This window comes from Crotalus tigris, unplaced genomic scaffold, assembly GCF_016545835.1.
Source record: "Crotalus tigris isolate CLP2741 ecotype Arizona unplaced genomic scaffold, ASM1654583v1 scf7180000019965.218198, whole genome shotgun sequence".
NCBI classification, from domain to species: Eukaryota; Metazoa; Chordata; class Lepidosauria; order Squamata; family Viperidae; genus Crotalus; species Crotalus tigris.
In genome coordinates, this window is record NW_024097795.1 from 66,303 (window position 1) to 77,516 (window position 11,214).

Below are 11,214 nucleotides of genomic sequence, written 5' to 3' on the forward strand. Positions count from 1 at the left end.
TCTCATCTGAATTCAGTCTATGAAATTGCCCATAATGGCATCCATAAACTCAAGGTACTATTGCTTTATTATTTGGTGAAAAATTAAGAGTATCCGCATTGATTTTTAAAAGTGAAAATTTCGCAACCACTCCATGGAATTCCTTTCACTGGGTACTATAGGGATCACATCACCCCTTTTAAAAGTGCCTTGACAGATCAAAACTGAAATTGTAAAGCAGCATCCTCAGCTTGCTAGTCTTGGAAGATGGGCAACCATGTAGAGCAGTGGTTCTCAACCTTTTTAATGCCGCGACCCCCCAACCGGTCGTAAGTCGAGGACTACTCAACCGGTCGTAAGTCGAGGACTACTCAACTGGTGCAGCACCGTTTGCAGAATGGGACTTTTGGCGGGCTCAGCAGGGCAGAGACAGCCTGGACAATTCCTATTGGCTTTTGAAAGCCAATAGAATTAGACTCTATTCAAGAGAGTCTATTCTATTGGCTTTCAAAAGCCAGTAGAATAAAAGGGAGTAGCACAGCTAAGGAAAAGGGGGAAAAAATGGCGGACTGCGTTGTTTGGCGACCCCCATGAAATGGTCGTTCGACCCCAAATGGGGTCCCGACCCACAGGTTGAGAACCACTGATGTAGAGGCTGTCCAATCACTTACTGACTAAAAATTATTTTTGAACCATATAAGTATGGTTCATATGGTTTAAAAACCATATTTAAAAACCATATAAGCCATTTATATTGTTTGAAATATAAATTATAAATAGAAGCTGAGTTCATTTTTTTTTCTTGATGTGGTGGATTGTAACTCCCATTGCCTTCAATGCTCTGGAGGGTATCTTGTAGGGAATGACTATATGGTACTTGGCATTTTCTAGTTTTAACTACTGCTTGCCTATTGTGAGAATATAGGTCAATAGCTGTGAATCTGCTGTGAACAGTGAAAATCTATCAGGTATAATTACGGCTCTTTTCCTCTTCAGTGCAATGGCATATTAGAAAGCAATTGTGTAAAGTGTCTTGGGACTCTGGAAGCAAATTTGATGTGCAGGGAGAAACTGGTAAAAGAAAGAGTGAGTTTGAAAATGTGCCATATCAAAATTGGGATTGCAGAGAAAAACATCTCTGAAAAAATCCCTCCCATACAGCCAGATCTATACTATTACTTACATTTTTTCATCTTTCTTGTTTATTGATAATATAACTAATACTTGAATAGAAATAATTTGGTGGAAAGGTGTTTTAACATTTAAGACATTTAATATAGTTTCAGTTATTGAGGGGTTTTTGTTGTTAGCTACCTTATGAAAGCTTTTATTAAAAAGAGGTCATAAGGGGAGAGAAATACATATTTTCAATGTGCCACCTGAAAAAAATACTGAATAGAATTTAGCCATAAGTTTGTGGGTGGGCCCATATATTCCACTGGCATTATCTGTAATGGTTTAATAATTATGCAATATTAGCTTCTGCTGTGGATGGAAGGAGAATTCTTATCTATTCTTTGGCAATATCTATAAAATCAAGTAAGATTAGGCAGAGTGGATGACAAATGCAAAACAGCCTGGTGACACCTCGGAACAAGATATTATTTTGCCTCATTATTTCCCTCTTTATTTCCACAAAACTTTCATTAGCCATGAAAATCATGCAAATTCAGGTTAGGCAAGCCGTTTAATAACATCCATTGCTGTCATTTGATTGCAATCCCAACACTTCGTTGCTAAAAATGTTATGACTTGGTATGAATGGAATTGCTTTCAATGCAAAAGGCTGGATTTTAGGTGAGATAAATCAGCCAATCTCATACAGGCAAAAAATACCTTACAACGTTGAGACTCTAAATCGGGCCACGGCCTACTAGTGAGGCATGAGCTGTTTGCAACTGGGCCACAGAAGTGCACACGTGCTCCATTTGTGTGAGTGGCAGGTGAGCACGCCGCTCACACAAATGGACCTCCACATGCGTGCACACTTGCCCACTCGCCCAGAACAATCCCCTCTTCCCCCCCCCCCACTGATCTGCAAAGCTGGAAAGATTGGGGAACTCTGCGGTAAATAATAGGATCTAAATGAAAATCACTTTGCTGCAAAGGATATTGAGTGACTAGTTTTCTGTTAATTGATATATTGAAAGTTTTCAAATGCTGTTCCATTCATTACTATCAAATCAGCTTTTTTAAAAAAAAATACCAGTGGAGGAAACCCCACCCCACCCCAAAATATGTCATTCTGAACACCTTGTATGTATTTGCCTCTGCTGTTTCTCATTCTGTCTTTGATTAGGTGCAAGAATCTGAGAATGTTACAGGAGATGCTAAGTGCAGTACACAATTCTTTCAGGTAGAAGTCACTACATTATGTTATCTTAACATAAATTTCCATCTTTTAAAAAAAACAGGCATAACAAGCCCATAACAAATGGGTATTGTAGCATCTTGCAACAGAGAATTTCATAAGCTAGTTCTTTATGATTATACGAATAATTCTAACATGTTCCTAGATATAATGATTGGGGCTATAGTAAATGTGCAAACTTAGGGTGTACAAGTGAAAACATTCATGAATAAGGTTTTCTTGCTTCATATTTTTGCTGGTGGTTGGAGAGCCACAATGCAAGGAATTAATCCACTCCCAATTCTAATGATGGAAAACACTTTCATCAATGGAAAACCTTCATTTAATTTCATCCCATGTTAATGGAATATTGATTTGCTAAAGTTTGTTAAGTCCCACAGATTTCATTAGCACCAAGTGCAATTATTTTAGCCTCGATCCAGTCAAATAAATTCTGCAATGGAGTATGGGAGAGTTTCCTAGAGTTATTTGGGAAATAGCCTAAATGTAGCAATAGCCACATTAAAATCACATGTCTTTACAGCCAGTCTATTCTGTGTTATGCCTGTGAAATCTATCTGTGCAAAATAGATGTTGTATTTTTCCACAAGGTGCATCCTCTTTTAGGTTTTTTTTTATGTTTGCACAACTAACCATTCCTCTTCATTTGGAACTGATGGGTGATGTGAGTTTTGCTCGAGGCAAGGGACTAACTCAAGTCCACTCAGATGCCATTTTGAAATATCTTTCATCTGAAAGTCTAGGCCCTGATTTCTTCCTCATGAATAACTCAATTCTTCATGTCAGAGTTCACAAAATACAGTATCCAAAGGCTGGAAGTCACCAACTCTTTTTTGATGCTTGTCATGAAAAGTGGACGTTGCATGTCAGTTCAGTGCTCCCAGATGGGAGTGGTGGAGACTGCTGAGCCTCCCCCAGTCCACAGCTCTTGCCTTCTTTTAATCAATGCATTTAGACAAAAAGTGCTGTCCAAAAGGAAGGATGTCAGAAAACAGCAGGTTTGATGGAATTCTATACCTTCACGATGTAATTCAGTATCTTTTTTGAAACTATATAAAGTACAGCAGTGTATATATTAAAACAGAAGGGATGAGTGGAGAGTCAAATTTGGAGATTGGCAAATGGCATCATGGAGGATTCTTGCAAATATAAGATTACTGTTCTTTTTTGTTTCTTGTCCTGAGGTTTTTCTTTTTGTTGTTTTTTCTCAGTTCCTATGTATTCAGAATGCTAATTATATAACAACTGCATCTTAGTTTTCAGAATTAAGCACCATGAGTCTGTGGGTGGGAGTACAGAATGTGATTGCTTAAATAAAGTCTAGCTTTTATCACACAAGGATCCAGGTGACACAAATTGTCTCTAGGACTCACACAAGCTGTTAGAAAGGAGGGACGAAGAATGAAGCATGGAATCAGCATCCTACCAGCATTAGCACCAGCACCAGCACCAGCACCAGGGATGGTTGTTCTGGGTTCTGACTGGGAGCAGAGTCTGTGGGATAATTGCTTTGTACTTTGGGAAACAATTCTGGAGCTGAAAAGGACCATGCCCTCCAGAGTTTCTGAAACTGGGAAGTGGGAAGGAGAAGAGAATGCTTTTGGATTTTGTTTGCTTTATGTTCTCCAGCACTGGAGATGGATAATCCACGCAGTGGATTGAGACTGTATTCCTGGCCAATCAGATCAGTCAGCCAAAGTTGCCACGCCCTGTCCTGGACCATGATTCTCCAGTCTTGACTGATCTGGCCATGCAGACAGACCTACAACTTTGGCTCCTGGGCAGGTATAGTTCCTTTCCATTGGGGGGGATTTCTTCTAGTAGCTGAAATTGCTTAGTTTAAAAGTTAATTAGAGATAATTTAATTCAATTTAATTGATTACTCAAAATTTCCGGGATAAATTGTAAGACTCAGGAAGTCAGATTCCCTACAGGGGAAACCACCCCCACTTAAAAGGGGGAAATCCCTAACTTCCCTCCCTAACCCAAACCCCAACCACCTTCCAGCAGCCGGCAGCCGCCTTAAACAAACGGGGAGGCTTGGGCAACCCCTTGTGTTTAAGACAAACAAAACAAAAAAGACAGAAAGGCAAGCAATTAGCGAGGGAAGCGGAGGACAAAGGGGACGCATGCTGGGAGGGAGATTGATTAAGGGAAACAGCTGGTGTGCGAAGGAGCAGTTTCTTTCACTCACCAGGCTGCTCAGGATTTTTTAAACGAGGCGCCATTGTCTGCACAGCTGGGAGCACGCGCGGCTCTTTGTTACAACCGCACGTGGCACAGGCAGCCCTTTTAGCACAGGCGCAATAATCTCCTGCTCCTTTTAACACATGCGCAGTAGTCTCCTGGCAGCGGCGGCCATATTTTTGTCCAAACAGGGGATCTAAGGCTCCCTGAGAAAGCTAGGTTCAGCCGCTGGAGTGAATTAATAGGCAAGCAGTACTGGGGTACTAAAGCATCTATTATTCATTCAGAGACATTCAAATCAGACACATAGCTGCTGGTTCCAGGACTTGGTGTCTTCTACCTAAAGTAAATAAGAACCTTTCATAACTAACTGTGTTTAGTTGCCTTTGGCTCCTTCCGGACTTCGGGTCCCCCATTAGTGGCCCGTACGCTTCTGGATTTAGTGGTGGGTTCCAGGCATCCCCAGTCGCGTGCCTGTCCTTACCCACCATAGTCAAGCCGGGTTCCAGGCATTCCCATTAGCGTGCCTGTTCTTATCCATGCACAGTGACTAACTCTGACAATTTTGCAGAGTCTGCTCCTGAGTTCCAGACGCCCCCAGTAGTGCACCTGTCCTTACTCAAAGTTGGAGCTCTCCTACTACCTGGGTCCCCCCATCGCGGCCCGGCGTTAGTGAAGAATGGAGGAAGCAATCATTCCCTCCACTGGAGCCCTGCCTTCATCATCTGGAGCACCCACTTCAGAGGATTTGGAATCCTCTGCAGCCCCTAGAAAGGCTGCAAGGAAGTCATCAAAGAAGGCTGACAAACAGGCAATCAGAAGACACCAAGCCCTAGAAAAAGAGTTCGACAGAGCCCAGAAAAGGGCCAGAATTGAAAATAGGCAGAATGGGGGAATAGGTCCTGATCTACCGCTGGGTCTCCCTTCATCCCCACGGGCCATTTGGTCATTAGGGAGCTCATCACAGTCCCAAACAGAGGGTGGGATAGGCGAATTCTCATCGCTCTCCCGATCCCCCTCCCCACGGAGGTTACAGGAAACCCCGAGGACCATGCTAACCACAGCACCTGCAGGGTCGCAGGCAATGGTCACTCCTCCTGCATTGACGGGGGATCTGCTAGCTACCCTAATAGCACAGGCAGTGGACCGTGCATTTGAGGCCAGGGCTCAAACTTCAAAAGCCAAGCCTCTAGGACTTAGAACGAGGCATCGGGAGGAAACGGAGGACCATCAGGACCTCTCCTCCTTCTCAGACTCGTCGGTCTCTGAGGAAGCTTACCTGGACCAGCCAGGTACGTCACAAGGGATTCAAATGTCTGAGGAAGAGGAGGACACCTCACCTCAAGGGCCGTCCTTCAGCGGCCTGTTTAACCCTTCTCTTTTTGTTACCATTCTGCGCAAGGCTGAGGCCACAGCCCATCTGGGGCATGGGACACCAGCGGAGCCTGTCACAGTTGACACGGAGGCTGAGCCGACGTTCGCCGAAAAGGTAACCACTCAACACCGCATACCATGCCCGACCATGTTCCTAAACACAATAAGGAAACAGTGGGCAGCGCCAACCTCCCTACCGCTTCCTAGCAATGCGGAGAGGAAGCTATTTAACGTAGCAAGGGAGCTAGAGGGAACATTGGAGGTGCCGGTGGTGGACGAACCCATAGGTCCCCTGATATCGGACACGGCCATATCAGGAGATTTTGCTGAGGCTCTTAAAGCCGAGGACCGAAAGAGTGAGTCCAACTACAGGAGAACGCACCAGGCAATAGCTTGGGCTACCAGGGCGACTACCTCCGCGTCCTTTTTCACCAGAGCCACACTTTGTTGGCTCCGTGAGTTACAGGGCCGGGTTCCCATGGAGGATATACGCACTCACCAGGAACTCAGCAAAATGGTAGCGGCCACGGAATATGCGTCGGACGCGACACTTTTAGCGACCAAGTTTTCAGCCAAGGCAATGGCGGCAAACAACACGAGCAGGCGCATCCTCTGGCTAAAGAACTGGCAGGCGGATACCAAATCCAAGTGGAAATTGGCTTCGGCTCCGTACCAAGGGGCAAAGCTGTTTGGTGAGGCACTAACGCCATACCTGACAGAGAACAAGGACAAGCGCAAGGTCCTTAAACACATGCTTAAAAGGCAGGACAAGAGACCCGGCTCCTGGGGAAGGAAACAATCCTTTCGTACGGAAGCCAGGGTCAACTACTTTCAAAATTCCCAACCCTTCCAAGCTAGACAGGATAGGGAAAGACAGGGGGACAGACAGAATACAAGACATAGGCAAACGCAGGGAAGACGGCCCTTTCGGGGGAACAACCGCCCCTTCCGCCGTACCAGATGACTCCCACCCAGACCTTCCCATAGGGGGCAGACTAGCAGGGTTTGCTCCCCAGTGGGAAGAGACCACCACGGACGTATGGGTCAGGAACACCATACGTCATGGTCTATCTCTAGAATTTCTCTCAAAGCCCCCGAACCGCTTCCGCCCGTGCCCCTGTCCCACAAACCCAACAAAGAGAAGGCTCATGAACGAGGCCGTTCAGCACCTTCTAAACATACGGGCCGTAGAGCCGGTGCCTATGAACCAGAGAGACCAGGGGTTTTATTCTATCCTCTTCGTGGTCCCAAAACCCTCGGGGGGTTGGAGAGCCGTTTTGGATTTAAAAAGGCTAAATTTCTACATAAAATACCGCAAATTCAAAATGCAGACACTACGCTCCATCCTTGGAAGCGTAAGGAAAGGGGATTTTCTGGCATCGATCGACCTCACGGAGGCATACTTGCACATCCCTATCTCTCTGGCTCACCGCCGCTTTCTACGGTTTGCCTACAGGGGGCACCATTTTCAATACAGGGCACTTCCATTCGGCCTGTCATCAGCGCCCAGGGTGTTCACCAAGATTCTGGCGGTTCTGGCAGCACACCTAAGAAACGTACCAGTCAGAGTCCAGTGCTACCTGGATGATATTCTAATCCAGTCATCGTCCGCCCAGCAGTCTCGGGCGGACCTAAAGTTAGTGATAAAACTGCTGCAGGACCACGGCTTCTCGGTGAACTTTCCAAAGAGCCATCTAACCCCAACTACGAGAATACTCCATCTGGGAGCGGTCATAGACACAAAGGAGTGCAAGGTGTACCTATCACAGGAACGCCTCAGCAGCATAAAGAAAGCCGTAAAACAGGTAAGCCGCGGTCAGTCAGTGACGCTGGTCTGCCTCTCCCAGCTGCTAGGGAAGATGATATCGACCATAGCAATAGTTCCTTGGGCAAGGCTGCACTCAAGAGAGCTGCAGTGGTTCATGCTCCCGTTTCAGAGACAGCAAATCAGTGCATCCCGGAAGAGGGTAGGCATACCTCTGAGAGTACGACACTCCCTCAGGTGGTGGCTATCTCCAGCTCTCCTCAGGGGGTCCCCCTTCAGGGAACCAGACAGAGTAGTAGTCACAACAGATGCGAGCTTATTCGGCTGGGGAGGCCACTTGGGGACCAAGTGGACACAGGGCCGCTGGTCAGCGGTGGATCTCCGACACAACATAAACTGGCTCGAGCTGCGGGCTATTCACCTAGCGTTAAGGCATTTTCACAGCAGCATAAAAGGCAGGCACGTACTGGTCCTGACGGACAACGTGACAGCCAAGGCCCACATAAACCGTCAGGGGGGCACACACTCTCGCTCGCTCTCGGCCGAGGCCCTCCTACTGGGGGCCTGGGCGGAACAAAATCTGGCCTCCATAAAGGCCGACCACATATCGGGGGAGGCAAACATCCAAGCAGATCTGTTGAGCAGATCAACAATAGATCACTCGGAGTGGCAACTACACCCGAGGATCTTCAGGGAGATCTGTCACCGCTTCGGGCTTCCCCAGGTGGACCTTTTTGCCTCTCCTTCCAATGCCCACCTAACTCGCTTCTTCTCCCGATTCCCATCCAGGGGAGCAGAGCAGACGGACGCGTTACGGAGCCCATGGCCAAGGGGACTCCTGTACGCGTTTCCACCCTTACCTCTCCTTCCGGCGGTAGTACGCAAGATTCTGCGGGAAAGGGCCGAGGTAATCCTTGTGGCCCCTTATTGGCCAAGGAGACCTTGGTTCGCAGACTTGAGGAGTCTCTCCCGCACGAATCCATGGCGGATTCCTCCGGAGAGGATCTCCCTCAAGCAGGGGGAGATCTCCCACCCAGAGCCACAATGGCTACAACTAGCCGTCTGGCTCTTGAACGGTCAATTTTAGCCAAGGGGGCTTGCTCACAGGGTGTAATTAGGATCATACAGGCATCAAGGCGCCCCTCCATGAACCGTATCTACGAGGCCACGTGGAGAAGCTTCCAATCATGGTGCTCTAAACAGGAATTGTTACTCGAAGGGATCACAATTCCCAAGATCCTAGAATTTTTACTAGATGGCCTAGAGAGGGACCTCTCGCCAAACACGCTGCGCAGGCAAATCGCCGCCCTCTCAACTATACTTTCTGCCAGCCCCGGTGAATCCTTGGGCAAGCATCCCTTAATATGATCCTTACTCAAGGGGGCTGCAAACATCAGACCGCCAACCGTGCACAGGTATCCATCGTGGGAACTACCACGAGTACTACAAGCTCTTACCAGAGCGCCCTTCGAACCACTCAAAACATGTGACATTCGCTACCTGACCCATAAGGTAGCATTCTTAGTAGCTATCACGTCAGCTCGACGGATATCCGAGTTAGCTTCTCTCTCAACGAGGAAGGACCTGTGTCATTTTCACAGGGACAAGGTAGTCCTAAGAATAGACCCTTCATTCATTCCAAAGGTCAACTCCTTTTTTCACAGATCACAGGAAATAGTCCTACCAGACTTCTGTCCAAACCCAGCTCATCCCCTGGAGCAACAATGGCACACCTTGGACGTACGAAGGGCACTAAGACATTACATTTCGCGCACAGCGGAATTCCGACGCTCGGAAGCGCTTTTCATATCCTTCCACCCCGCTACTAGGGGCCGGAAGGTCTCGTCCTCTACCATCGGTAGGTGGATTAGGGCATGCATCACTGGGGCATACCAGGCGGAGTCCTTGCAAGTCCCCAAGCATATCACGGCCCACTCCACAAGGAGTGCTGCCACCTCAGCAGCATGGGCCATGCAGGCTTCTATTGAAGAGGTATGCAGGGCAGCCACTTGGGCCTCGCCCTCTCCATTCATTCGTCATTACAAAATCGATAAGTACTCCTCTGCAGAGGCCTCCTTCGGTAGGAGGGTTCTCCAGCAGGTTCTAGACCAAAGTTACACACGGGACCAGTCTATTCCCCAACCCAAGGGACAATAGGCTTTGGTATGTCCCACTGCGTGGATTATCCATCTCCAGTGCTGGAGAAGGGGCGTTGACTTACCTGAACGCCTTTTCTCAGCACGGAGATGGATAATCCACACCCACCCTTATAGACTAGGATAATAGGGTATATTTAGTGGAGCCAAAACGTCTTACTGTCAGTCAATGGCTGCGCTCGAGTCAAGACTGGAGAATCATGGTCCAGGACAGGGCGTGGCAACTTTGGCTGACTGATCTGATTGGCCAGGAATACAGTCTCAACCCATGCGTGGATTATCCATCTCCGTGCTGAGAAAAGGCGTTCAGGTAAGTCAACGCCCCATTTCACGAAGCACTTCAGCATTAATGAATGTTTGGCTAAAGATGGTAGGAATGGCTAAAACAGCACAAGCGTTTATTACTATTTAGTTCCATTATTCAATATCTTAGCAGAACGGATGAAGGGCTACCATCTCTCCTGTGGACACTTCAGGTATTTTTGGCACCAATAATTGCTATTGCATATTCGGGAGGGAGCTCATTTCAGCTCACGTAGCTGCAACCACATTGTTGCCCATACCTTGTGCCAAGAGAATGCGTGCAGCTAGAGGGAGAATGTCAGAGGAACAGTGCTTTTTTTCTAAAAAAAAAAAAAAAAAGTGCCGGAACTCACACACGTCATATAACTCGCCTTGCCTACCCTACAAGGTTCCATCCAAAAAAGGTGCCGGAACTCCGTTCTGAGCATTCTATGAGGAAAAAAAAACCCTGCAGAGGAATATATAATCAAAACCAATGTCCATATTCTAGGCCTGGCATCTTTCTGGATGACAGCTCTCTAATCCTATTTCCAGCACCAGTCTCTGTGCTACATGTCACTATAAATTGCAGGTTAGATTCCTAGCTGCTAGTTGATAATTCATGAGATACTGACTTCGAAGCAAATGAGTATCAACTGTCAGCAGCCTGAAGGCAACTTTGGAGACAGAATGGGAAAATTCAACTTCAAGGATCTGTTTGCAACAAAGCAGATTTGTAAACAGTTCCAAAATAGGAGAAAGCTTTGACTATTACAAAACTGTGCAGGGAATTCAGCCTTCTCCAACTTGTTGTAGTCATGATGTCTTTGACTACAAGTTGATCCTTCTGTTGAAGGCTATGCATTTCTGACATTCATTCAATTCCACTCCCCCTATAAGCTCATGTTTAGGACCAATTTTTTTTTTAGGTTTGATGGTGTAACTGAAAAGACCTAGCCATCCCAATTTTATTCCCCCAGCCCTGCATGACGCAGGCTTATCTCAGTGCCACTCCCGTATTTCCACAGCCTTATCTCACAGTTTCCATACTGTACTACAAGAGAGCAAAGAAAGGCAAGACCATTCTCTGTAAGACTCAT